Source organism: Ovis aries, chromosome 3 (assembly GCF_016772045.2).
Source record: "Ovis aries strain OAR_USU_Benz2616 breed Rambouillet chromosome 3, ARS-UI_Ramb_v3.0, whole genome shotgun sequence".
In the NCBI taxonomy this organism is placed as follows: domain Eukaryota; kingdom Metazoa; phylum Chordata; class Mammalia; order Artiodactyla; family Bovidae; genus Ovis; species Ovis aries.
In genome coordinates this window covers 187192156-187205713 of record NC_056056.1, presented here as the reverse complement: position 1 = coordinate 187205713, position 13558 = coordinate 187192156, and positions in this window count along the sequence as shown.

Below are 13558 nucleotides of genomic sequence, written 5' to 3'. Positions count from 1 at the left end.
GAATGCTCAAACTACCGCACAATTGCACTCATCTCACATGCTAGTAAAGTAATGCTCAAAATTCTCCAAGCCAGGCTTCAGCAATATGTGAACCACGAACTCCCTGATGTTCAAGCTGGTTTTAGAAAAGGCAGAGGAACCAGAGATCAAATTGCCAACATGTGCTGGATCATGGAAAAAGCAAGAGAGTTCCAGAAAAACATCTATTTCTGCTTTATTGACTATGCCAAAGCCTTTGACTGTGTGGATCACAATAAACTGTGGAAAATTCTGAAAGAGATGGGAATACAGACCACCTGACCTGCCTCTTGAGAAATTTGTATGCAGGTCAGGAAGCAATAGTTAGAACTGAACATGGAACAACAGACTGGTTCCAAAGAGGAAAAGGAGTATGTCAAGGCTGTATATTGTCACCCTGCTTATTTAACTTATATGCAGAGTACATCCTGAGAAACGCTGGGTTGGAAGAAACACAAGCTGGAATCAAGATTGCTGGCAGAAATATCAATAACCTCAGATATGCAGATGACACCACCCTTATGGCAGAAAGTGAAGAGGAGCTAAAAAGCCTCTTGATGAAAGTGAAAAGGAGAGTGAAAAAGTTGGCTTAAAGCTCAACATTCAGAAAACGAAGATCATGGCATCTGGTCCCATCACTTCATGGGAAATAGATGGGAAACAGTAGAAACAGTGTCAGACTTTCTTTTTTTGGGCTCCAAAATCACTGCAGATGGTGATTGCAGCCATGAAATTAAAAGACGCTTACTCCTTGGAAGAAAAGTTATGACCAACCTAGAGAGTATATTCAAAAGCAGAGACATTACTTTGCTGACTAAGGTCCATCTAGTCAAGGCTATGGTTTTTCCTGTGGTCATGTATGGATGTGAGAGTTGGACTGTGAAGAAGGCTGAGCACCGAAGAATTGATGCATTTGAACTGTGGTGTTGGAGAAGACTCTTGAGAGTCCCTTGGACTGCAAGGAGATCCAACCAGTCCATTCTGAAGGAGATCAGCCCTGGGATTTCTTTGGAAGGAATGATGCTAAAGCTGAAGCTCCAGTACTTTAGCCACCTCATGCGAAGAGTTGACTCATTGGAAAAGACTCTGATGCTAGAAGGGATTGCGGGTAGGAGGAGAAGGGGACAACTGAGGATGAGATAGCTGGATGGCATCACAGACTCGATGGACGTGAGTCTGAGTGAACTCCAGGAGATGGTGATGGACAGGGAGGCCTGGCGTGCTGTGATTCCTGGGTTCGCAAAGAGTCTGACATGACTGAGCAACTGAACTGAACTGAACTGATCTCTGGTTCCTCTGCCTTTTCTAAATCTAGTTTGAACATCTGGAAGTTCATGGTTCATTTACTGTTGAAGCCTGGCTTGGAGAATTTTGAGCATTCCTTTACTAGCATGTGAGATGAGTGCAATTGTGTGATAGTTTGAGCATTCTTTGGCATTGCCTTTCTTTAGGATTGGAATGAAAACGGACCTTTTCCAGTCCTGTGACCACTGCTGAGTTTTCCAAATTTGCTGGATTATTGAGTTCAGCGCTTTCACAGCATCATCTTTTAGGATTTGAAGTAGCTCAACTGGAATTTCTTCACCTCCACAAGCTTTGTTTGTAGTGACGCTTCCTAAGGCCCACTTGACTTTGCCTTCCAGGATGTTGGGCTCTAGGTGAGTATCACACCATCATGATTATCTGGGTCATGAAGATCTTTTTTGTATAGTTCTTCTGTATAGTTCTTCTTGCCACCTCTTCTTAATATCTTCTGCTTCTATTAGGTCCATACCATTTCTGTCCTTTATTGAGTCCATCTTTGCGTGAGATGTTCCCTTGGTATCTCTAATTTTCTTGAGGAGATCTCTAGTCTTTCCCATTCTATTGTTTTCCTCTATTTCATTGCACTGATCACTTAGGAAGACTTTCTTATCTCTCCTTGCTATTCTTTGGAACTCTGCATTCAAATGGATATATAAATTTCCTTTTCTCCTTTGCCTTTCTCCTTTGTCTTCTTTTCACAGCTCTTTGTAAGGCCTCCTCAGACAACCATTTTGCCTTTTTGCATTTCTTTTTCTTGGGTATGGTCTTGATCACTGTACAATGATCACTCCTGTACAATGTCTTAACCTATGTCCATAGTTCTTTAGGTCCTTGGTCTATCAAATCTAATCCCTTGAATTTATTTGTCACTTCCACTGTATAATCATAAGGGATTTGATTTAGGTCATACCTGAATGGTTTCATGGTTTTCCTACTTTCTTCAGTTTAAGCCTTTATTTGGCAATAAGGAGTTCATGATCTGAGTCACAGTCTCCTTCCAGTCTTTTTTTTTTTCTGACCTGTATAGTGCTTATCCATCTTTGGTTGCAAGTAATATAATCAATCTGATTTCAGTATTAACCATCTGGTCATGTCCATGTGTTAGATTCTCACTTATCCAGTCCACTCCCACACCATACTACACAATTTTCGTGGTAAACAATATTAATGCTAACTTTATGCTCCTATAATTTTCCATTGTCAGTTTCCTTTTGGGAGCATGTCTGATATGCAGTGCTCTCAAGGTCCTATTCACAATGCAGCCCTGTAGCATTATTTCCCACAACTACCTCTTATATACCCTAAAATCCTAGTATCCATGATGTTACTTTCATAGAAGATGTGTTTTCATCACTCTCAATACATCTAAGTGAATTTTGACTCATTTCCAAGACTAAGTTCTGACTCTGAACTCTCCCCCAAAGCCTTGATTTTTCCATTCTTCAAATTCTCAAAGAACTTTCTATAAATCACCTACTTTTTATAATTTTGATCATGTATTCAAATTTTCATTTGCACTTTAATGCATTGATATATTTCAAGTTCCTTTTGAGCAAGGTTAATAGGTGCTTTATCTTGTTATTCCCTATACTCCAATGTTCAATAAACATTCACTTAATCATTTAATCTGTGTGTAGAATTAAAAACCCTTGAAAATTCAAGTGTGAGATAGATAAAGGAAGGGAATTTACTTACCTCTGAATAGTATTATGCGTCTGTAAGTGTAAAGAGGAGAATTGAGTTTAGTAATCCCAAAGCTTTTGTCATAAATTTGAAACTATTACCCAGAATTTATGAAAAACTCATAAAAATACATCACATCTCGTATGATTGGTTAATTTCTAAGTATTAAAAATTCCATGTAGGGGGAATGGAAACATAACAAAACAACTTCCATACTCTATTGTCTTTCCTGTTGCCTGGTTCTGGTGATTCGACCTTGGCTTTTTCATAGGAGATACCCATTGCAGGACACAGTAGAACTGATTACTGCACACTGCCCTCTGGTGAGCCACAAGGGTAATCTAGAGGGGAAAACTTGTGGTTGAGAGTATAACTTACTCTCCATGCACAAGATGCCAGCTGGTGCCAAAGAATGATGTCACATTTTATGATGTGATCACTTCTCTCAATTGTGCTCTCTTGAGTCTACCAATTCTTTCCATGCAGGTCATCAAACGGCCATCAGTTGGTAAAACTTTCCTCTTCGCTAAGCCAAAAATGGATCCAGAATAGATGTAATGAGTTTTACTAACCCAAGCTTTAAAATAAATATTACTATTACTCCCACCACGACATTTCCCTGCATCTTCCAATATCCCCAAAGCACTGCCTGAAAATAATGATAAAAAATATTCTCAGTTTTCAAGGAAAATAGACTCTTAGTAAATGACATGTGGAACACTCATATCCACATAAACAAATTGTATTTCATGTATAAAAATATAGAGCTTTCTCATTCTTCAAGAGAAGGCCAAAGCCCAAATAACCAACCCAATAACATTAGAAGCACTGTTTGACTTGGAAAGACCACAAGTATATCTGGCTTTTGACCATATTAAAACAGTCATATTTTTGGGTGATGTTATTCATCTATTCATTTACCACCTGACCAAATACCATCCATGACTAAATCAATAATTAAAAGTTTCAGAATAGACATGGAACTACTCAAAACTATTCTTCTAGGAAGGATACATATAACCCCACATCCAAAGAGGTGTTTCATTGGCTTATGTAGTAGCAGTGTAGCAGTGTTAGTCACTCAGTTCTGTCCAACTGTTTGGGACCCCACAAATTGTAGCCCACCAGGATCCTCTGTCCATGGGATTCTCCAGGAAAGAATACTGGAGTGGATTGCCATTCCCTTCTCCAGAGGATCTTCCTGACCCAGGGATCGAACCCAGGTCTCCTGCATTGCAGGCAAATTATTTACCATCTGAGCTACAGGGAAGATACATTTACTGTTCATATACAAGGACATTTGTTGTTTTCTTATTCTATTCCCAACTTTGGGAAACTACATGCTATGAGTGATACCAATAATGGATGACCTTCAAATAAGTGGAAATTTCCTTTCCAAAGTAAAGAAAGATTTGTAGAAACATCAGAGAAGAGCCTTCTTCTTATTTAATGGAATGCTAATTTTTTTAAAGTTCTCTTTTATCAACACTTTGAATTTCCTCAAACTCTAAGGAACTGATACTGCTTTAAAAAGTTCTAACCTTCTAATATAGAAATGTAAATTTTCATTATGTAGTAGCTGCAAATGTTTTCTTGGCTCTCAATCTCAGAAAACTAATTTTTACTTATGGTTAATTTATTTTACTTTCAAATAAGAAAACTTTCTGTGGAAGATTTAATACTGATTTCTGTTGAATTGTTACTTAAAGTGGGTAAACAGATTCTTGAATTCAGAGAGAAGTTTAGATAAAATAATATCTAAGGTCCTTTAAACTCTCAAATTCAGTGTTGTCACTGGTGTCATATAGTGGTGAATAATAATTTTAAAGTTTCAAATATTAACCACATATGTAATACATACTTAAATGCAATCTTTATATTGTTGTATATTATGTAACTATAAAAGTACCATAAGGAGAAATGGTACAAATGTGTCTTTTTTTACCACAGAAATAATGTTATTCAGTTCAGTTGCTCAGTTGTGTCTGATTCTTTGCTACCCCATAGATTGCAGCATGCCAGGCTGCCCTGTCCATCACCAACTCTCAGAGTTTACTCAAACTTATGTCCATTGAGTTGGATGGTCCATCCAACCATCTCATCCTTTTTCTTGAAATGAGAACTCAGGATTTGCTGTCAATTTTAATATATAACATAGAGCAGTGTTAATCATTTCCTTCTCCTCCTGCCTTCAATCTTTCCCAGCATCAGGGTCTTTTCAAATGAGTCAGTTCTTTGCATCAGGCGGCCAAAGTATTGGAGTTTCAGCTTCAACATCAGTCCTTCCAATGAATATTCAGGACTGATCTCCTTTAGGATGGCCTGGTTGGATCTCCTTGCAGTCCAAGGGACTCTCAAGAGTCTTCTCCAATACCACAGTTTAAAAGTATCAATTCTTCAGGTATTCATTGTTATTCAGGTTTGATTAAATATCAATTCTATGTCTACTCAGCATTTACTCAAACAGGATACATCTGTATTTTGTAGTAAATGCTTCTACAATAAACTAAATGTTTGTCAAACAAATATGCAAATTAATAGCATTGTATGTTATAAATATTATATAAAAATTTCTTTTCCTTTTTTTATATCCAGCTTGTTTTTATGGATACTGATCAAAAAGTAAAAGGCAATAACCAAGTCATAGAATTTAAATGGCTTATTTATTTTTAATCTTTAATTTTAAAAATATTTTATTGTGGTGAGAATATTTAACATTAACTCTACCCTCTATTTGATTATTATAATAAGCTTAATAAATATTGTTCATCTCATACAAATATAAAATTAAAGAAATAAAAAAAAACTTTTTCTTGAAATGAGAACTCAGGATTTACTCTCTTAATTTTAATATATAACATACAGCAGTGTTATTCATATTTATCATCTTGTACATTATAACACTAGAACTTGTTTGTCTTATAACTGGAAATTCATACCTTCTGATTGCCTTCATTCAGTCCCTTTTTCCTCTACCCACACCCCTAAAACTCCCACCTCAGGTAACCACAAATCTGATCTCTTTTTCTATGGGTTTGTTTGCTTTTTAAGTATAATTGACCTGCAACACTTTTTTGTTTCTGCTATATAACACAGCGTGTGCTCAGTCGCTTCAGTCGTGTCCAGCTCTTTGTGACCCTATGCACTCTAGCCCACCAGGTTCCTCTGTCTATAGGATTCTCCAGGCAAGAATACTGGAGTGGGTTGCCATGCCCTCCTCCAGGGAATCTTCTGGAGCCAGGAATCAAACCTGGGTCTCTAGCATTACAGGTTGATTCTTTACTACTAAGCCTCTGGAGAAGCCCACAACAAAGTGATCTGATCTGATTTGAAAATGATCACCATGATGAGTCTGATTACAATCTGCCATCATACAAAGATACTACATAGCCATGGACTATATTCCCACACTGTATACTTCAAACCATGACATTTATTTCTCAGCTGAAGCTTGTACCTCTTAACCTATTTTATCTATGTCTTTTCTTTCTCCACTCCCCTCACCTCTGACAAAAACCTGTTGTTCTCTGTGTCTATAACTCTGTTTCTGTTTTGTTATGTTTGTTCATTTAAGATTCTATGTATAAGTGGAATTTTTGCCTTTCTCTACTTATTTTACTTAGCATAATACCATCAGGTTCATCCATGTTGCTGCAAATGGAGAGATTCCATTCTTTTTTATGACTAAGTAATATTCCATTTTGTGTGTGTGTGTGTGTGTGTGTGTGTGTATTTCATGTTTTCTATATTCATTCATCTGTTGATGTGAACTTAGGTTGCTTCCATATTTTGATTATTATGAGTAATGCTGCAATGAATATAGAAGCACATATATCTTTGCTAATTAGTTTTTTCATTTTCCTTGGATAAATTCCCTGGAGCAAAATGAGACTTCCTTGGTGGTTCAGATAGTAAAGAATCTGCATGCAATGCAGGAGGCATGAGTTCGATCCCTGGGTTGGGAAGATCCCCTGGAGAAGGGATTGGCTACCCACTCCAGCATTCTTGCCTGGAGAATTCTATGGATAGAGGAGCCTGGTGGGCTCTAGTCCATGGGGTCACAAAGAGTCAGACATGACTGAGTGACTAACACTTTTACTTTCTTTCACGGCATGGTAGTTCTACTTTTAATTTTTTTCAGAAATATAATATCCATGCTGTTTTCCATAGAGGCTGCACCAATTTACATTTCCACTAATAGTGCAAGAGGTTTCCTGTCTCTCAAAATTCCTCAACAACATTTGCTATTTGTTTGTCTTTTTGATTAAATCCATTCTGACAAATGTGAAGGGATATCTCATTATGGTTTTGACTTGCATTTCCCAGATAATGAGTGATGTTGAACATCTTTTCATGTGTCTGTTAGCCATCTGCATGTCTTCTTTGGAAAAATGTCTATTCAGATCCTCTGCCCCCTTTTTAATAGAACTATTCAGTTTCTTTTTTATATTGAATTGTATAAGTTCTTTGAATGTTTTAGATATTAACACTTATCTTCTCCATTCACTAGGTGGCCTTTTTGTTTTGTTGAAAGTTTCTGTTATTGTGCAAAAAATTTTAGTTTGAGGTAGTCCCGTTTGTTAATTTTTCCTTTGACTTCCTTTGCCTGAGGAGACCTATCCCCCCCCCCCAAAAAAAGAAAAAAAATTTACTAAGAACTATATCAGAGAGGTACTGCCTATGTTTTCTTCTAGAAGTTTTGTTGTTTCAAGTCTTATGTTTAAGTCTTTAATTCATTTTAAATTTGAATTTATTTTGTGCTTGGTGTGAGAGAACAGTCCAGTTTCAGGCTGTATAGAGCTGACTAGTTTTCCCAACTCAATTTATTGAAAGTGCTGTCTTTCCCCATTCAGAGAAGGCAATGGCACCCCACTCCAGTACTCTTGCCTGGAAAATCTCTGGCTGCAGTCAGTGAGGTCACACAGAGTCGACTGAAGTAACTTAGCAGCAGCAGCAGCAGTCTTTCCCCATTGTAGATTCTTAATTATCTTGTTATAGATTAATTGTCCATGTAAGCGTGGGTTTATTTGGGGGCTCTCTATTCTGTACCATTGATCTATATGTCTGTTTTTGTACCAGTACCATACTGTTTTGATGTTTGTAGCTTTGTAGTATAGTTTGAAATCAGGGCACATGATATCTCTAGTTTTGAACTCTTTTCTCAGGGTTGTTTTGAGTTTTTAAGGTCTTTTGTGTTTCTACACAAATTTTTAATTTGTCCTAGTTCTGTGAAAAATGCTGTTGGTATGTTGATAGGAATTGCATTAAATCCATAGATTTCCTTGGGTGGTATGGTTGTTTTAGCCGTATTAATTCTTCCAATCCATGAAACCAGCATATCTTTGTTATCTTCAATTTCTTTAAACGTTTTTTAGTTCTCCAAGTCCAGAGAACTGATTAGAATTATTCCTAGGTATTTTATCTTTTTTGATGTGATTATAAAGATTGTTTTCTAATGCCTCTTTCTGGTAGTTCATTGTTGGTGTATAGAATGCAACAGATTTCTGTATATTAAATTTGTATCCTGCAACTTTACCAAATTCATTGATGAGTTTTAGCAAATTTTTGGTGTTGTGTTTAGGATTTTCTATGCATAGCATTATGTCATCTACAAATCTGTCATTATTTCCTTTACTTTCTTTCTGATATTTCATTGTTATTGTATAGAAATGCAACAGATTTCTGTATGTTAATTTTGCATCCTGCAGCTTTACCAAATTCATTGATGAACTCGAATAGTTTTCTTGTATCATCTTTAAGATTCTCTATTGTCTGCAAACAATAACAGTTTTACTTCTTTTCAAATTTGGATTTCTTTTCTTTTTCTTCTTTAATTGCTGTGGCTAGGACTTCCAAAACTATGTTGAATAAAAGTGATGAGGGTGGGCATCCTTGTCTTGTTCTTGATACTATAGGAAGTGCTTTAAGCTTTTCACAATTGAGTATGATGCTAGCTATGGGTCTGTCATAGATGATATTTGTCATATTGAGTATGTTCCCTCTATGCCACATTCTAAAGAGTTTTTTTTATCATAAATGGATGTGGAATTTTATCAAAACCTTTACTTCATCTACAGAAATAATCATATGGATTTATCCTTTAATTTGTTAATGTGCTGTATCACATTGAATGATTTGTGGATACTAAAAAATTCTTGCATCCCTGGGGTAAATCCCACTTGTTCATGGTGAATTACTCTTTTAATATATTGTTGGACTTGCTTTGCTAGCATTTTGTTGAGGATTTTTGTTCTATATTCATCAGTGATATTGGTCTGTAATTTTGTGTGTGTCTGTGATATCTTTGTCCATTTTGATATCAAGGTGATTTGGGCCTCATAGAATGAGTTTGAATGTGTTCCTTCTTCCATAACTTTTTGGAATAGGTTCAGAAGGAAAGTTGCTAATGTTTGGCAGAATTCACCTATGACCCCATCTGGTCCTGGACTTTGTTTCTTGGGAGTTTTAAAATTACTAATTCAATATCAGTACTGCTGGTTGGTCTGTTCATTTTTTTTTTTCTTCCTGGTTCCGTCTTGGGAGATTATATCTTTCCAAGAATGTGTCCATTTTTTCTAGGTATCTATTTTATTGGCGTTTAATTGCTCATAGTGTCCTCTTGTGATCCTTCGAATTTTTGTGGTGTCAGTTGTAATTTATTTTTCATTTATGATTTTATTGAGTTGGGTACTCTCCCTTTTTATTCTTTATGAGTCTGGCTAAAGGTTTATTCACGTTATCTTTTCAAATAACCAGTCTTTAGTGTAATTGACTTATCTGTTGTTTCCTCTTAGCCTATTTTTTTTAAAATTTCTGTTCAGATCTTTATGATTTCTTCCCTGCTGCTAACTTTGTGTTTGTTTGTGTTAAAGTGTCTTGATATTATGGTATTACTGTGAATTTTCCCCCTCGTATCTATTAACACATGCTTTTTGTAATTAGGTCACCTGAAACTCCAACACTTTGGCCACCTCATGTGAAGAGTTGACTCATTGGAAAAGACTTTGATGCTGGGAGGGATTGGGGGCAGGAGGAGAAGGGGACGACAGAGGATGAGATGGCTGGATGGCATCTCTGACTTGATGGATGTGAATCTGAGTGAACTCCGGGAGTTGGTGATGCACAGGGAGGCCTGGCGTGCTGTGATTCATGGGGTCGCAAAGAGTCAGACACGACGGAGTGACTGAACTGAACTGAACTGATGATGGAACTGGTGATAGAAGCAAGATCCAATGTTTTAAAGAGCAATATTGCATAGGAACCTGGAATGTCAGGTCCTTGAATCAAGGCAAATTGGAAGTGGTCAAACAAGAGACAGCAAGAGTAAATGTTGACAATCTAAGTATCAGCGAACTAAAATGGACTGGAATGGGTGAATTTAATGCAGATGACCATTATATCTACTACTGTGGGCAGGAATCCCCCAGAAGAAATGGAGTAGCCATCATGGTCAACAAAAGAGTCTGAAATGCAGTACATAGATGCAATCTCAAAAACGACAGAATGATCTCTGTTCATTTCCAAGGCAAACCATTCAATATCACAGTAATCCAAGTCTATGCCCCAACCAGTAACGCTGAAGAAGCTCAACTTGAATGGTTCTATGAAGACCTACAAGACCTTTTAGAACTAACATCCAAAAAAGATGTCCTTTTCCTGATAGGGGACTGGAATGCAAAAGTAGGAAGTCAAGAAACACCTCGAGTAACAGGCAAATTTGGCCTTGGAATGTGGAATGAAGCAGGGCAAAGACTAATAGAGTTTTGCCAAGAAAATGCACTGGTCATAGCAAACACCCTCTTCCAACAACACAAGAGAAGACTCTACACATGGACATCACCAGAGGGTCAACACTGAAATCAGATTGATTATATTTTTTGCAGCCAAAGATGGAGAAGCTGTATACAGTCAACAAAAACAAGACCGGGAGCTGACTGTGGCTCAGATCATGAACTCCTTATTGCCAAATTCAGATTTAAATTGAAGAAAGTAGGGAAAACCGCTGGACCATTCAGGTATGACCTAAATCAAATCCCTTATGATTATACAGTAGAAGTGAGTAATAGATTTATGGGCCTAGATCTGATAGATAGAGTGCCTGATGAACTATGGAATGAGGTTTGTGACATTGTACAGGAGACAGGGATTGAGACCATCCCCACGGAAAATAAATGCAGAAAAGCAAAATGACTGTCTGGGGAAGCCTTACAAATAGCTGTGAAAAGAAGACAAGTGAAAAGCAAAGGAGAAAAGGAAAGATATGAGCATCTAAATGCACAGTTCCAAAGAATAGCAAGAAAAGATAAGAAATCCTTCTTCTGCGATAAATGCAAAAAAAATAGAGCAAAAGAACAGAATGGGAAAGACTAGAGATCTCATCAAGATAATTAGAAATACCAAGGGAATATTTCATGCAAAGATGGGCTCGATAAAGGACAGAAATGGTATTGACCCAACAGAAGAAGAAGATATTAAGAAGAGGTGGCAAAAAGGCACAGAAGAACTATACAAAAAAGATCTTCACGACCCAGATAATCACGATGGTATGATCACTCACCTAGAGCCAGACATCCTGGAATGTGAAGTCAAGTGGACCTTAGAAAGCATCACTATGAACAAAGCTAGTGGAGGTGATGGAATTCCAGTTAAGCTATTTCAAATTCTGAAAGATGATGCTGTGAAAGTGTTGCACTCAATATGCCAGCAAATTTGGAAAACTCAGCAGTGGCCACAGGACTGGAAAAGGTCAGTTTTCATTCCAATCCCAAAGAAAGGCAATGCCAAAGAATGCTCAAACTACCGCACAATTGCACTCATCTCACATGCTAGTAAAGTAATGTTCAAAATTCTCCAAGCCAGGCTTCAGCAATACATGAACCGTGAACTTCCTGATGTTCAAGCTGGTTTTAGAAAAGGCAAAGGAACTAGAAATCAAATTGCCAACATCCGCTGGATCATGGATAAAGCAAAAGAGTTCCAGAAAAACATCTATTTCTGCTTTATTGACTATTGCAAAGCCTTTGACTGTGTGGATCACAATAAACAGTGTTAAATTCTGAAAGAGATGGGAATACCAGACGACCTGACTTGCCTCTTGAGAAATCTGTATGCAGGTCAGGAAGCAACAGTTAGAACTGAACATGGAACAACAGACTGGTTCCAAAGAGGAAAAGGAGTATGTCAAGGCTGTATATTTGTCACCCTGCTTATTTAACTTATATGCAGAGTACATCATGAGAAACGCTGGACTGGAAGAAACACAAGCTGGAATCAAGATTGCCAGGAGAAATATCAATAACCTCAGATATGCAGATGACACAACCCTTATGGCTGAAAGTAAAAAGGAACTAAAACACCTCTTGATGAAAGTGAACGAGGAGAGTGAAAAAGTTGGCTTCAAGCTCAACATTCAGAAAACGAAGATCATGGCGTCCGCTCCCATCACTCCATGGGAAACAGACGGGGAAACAGTGGAAACAGTGTCAGACTTTCTTTTTTTGGGCTCCAAAATCACTGCAGATGGTGATTGCAGCCATGAAATTAAGACACTTACTCCTTGGAAGAAAAGTTATGACTAACCTAGAGAGTATATTCAAAAGCAGAGATATTACTTTGCTGACTAAGGTCCATCTAGTCAAGGCTATGGTTTTTCCTGTGGTCATGTATGGATGTGAGAGTTGGACTGTGAAGAAGGCTGAGTGCAGATGAACTGATGCTTTTGAACTGTGTTGTTAGAGAAGACTCTTGAGAGTCCCTTGGACTGCAAGGAGATCCAACCAGTCCATTCTGAAGGAAATCAGCCCTGGGATTTCTTTGGAAGGAATGATGCTAAAACTGAAACTCCAGTACTTTGGCCACCTCATGAGAAGAGTTGACTCACTGGAAAAGACTCTGATGCTGGGAGGGATTGGAGGCAGGAGGAGAAGGGGACGACCAAGGATGAGATGGCTGGATGGCATCACGGACTCGATGGACATGAGTCTGAGTGAACTCCGGGAGTTGGTGATGGACAGGGAGGCCTGGCATGCTGCAATTCATGGGGTCGCAAAGAGTCAGACACGACTGAGTGACTGAGCTGAACTGATGCTGGATGTATATATATTTTCAATTTTCGTAAATTCTTGATAATTATGTAAAATTCTTCTTTGTCTCTTGTGACAGCCTTTGTTTTTAAAGTCTATATTGTCTGATATGAGTATTGCTACCACAGATTTGCTTTCATTTCCATTTGAATTTAATATCTTTTACAATCTTCTCGCTTTCAGTCTGTCTGTGTCTTTAGATCTGAAGTGAGTCTCTTGCAAGGAACATATATATGGATTTCGTTTTTGTATCCATTCAGCCACTCTGTCTTTTGACTGGAGCATTTAGTCCGTTTACATTTAAAGTCATTATTTGTACGTATGTACTTATTGTCATTTTGTTAATTATTTGTAGGTTGTTTCTATAATTTTCAGTAGCTCTTTTTTCCCCCATCTCCATTTTTGCTTTTGTCCCTTGTGATTTGATGCTTATCTTTTTATACTTGGATTCCTTTCTCTCTTTTATGTAT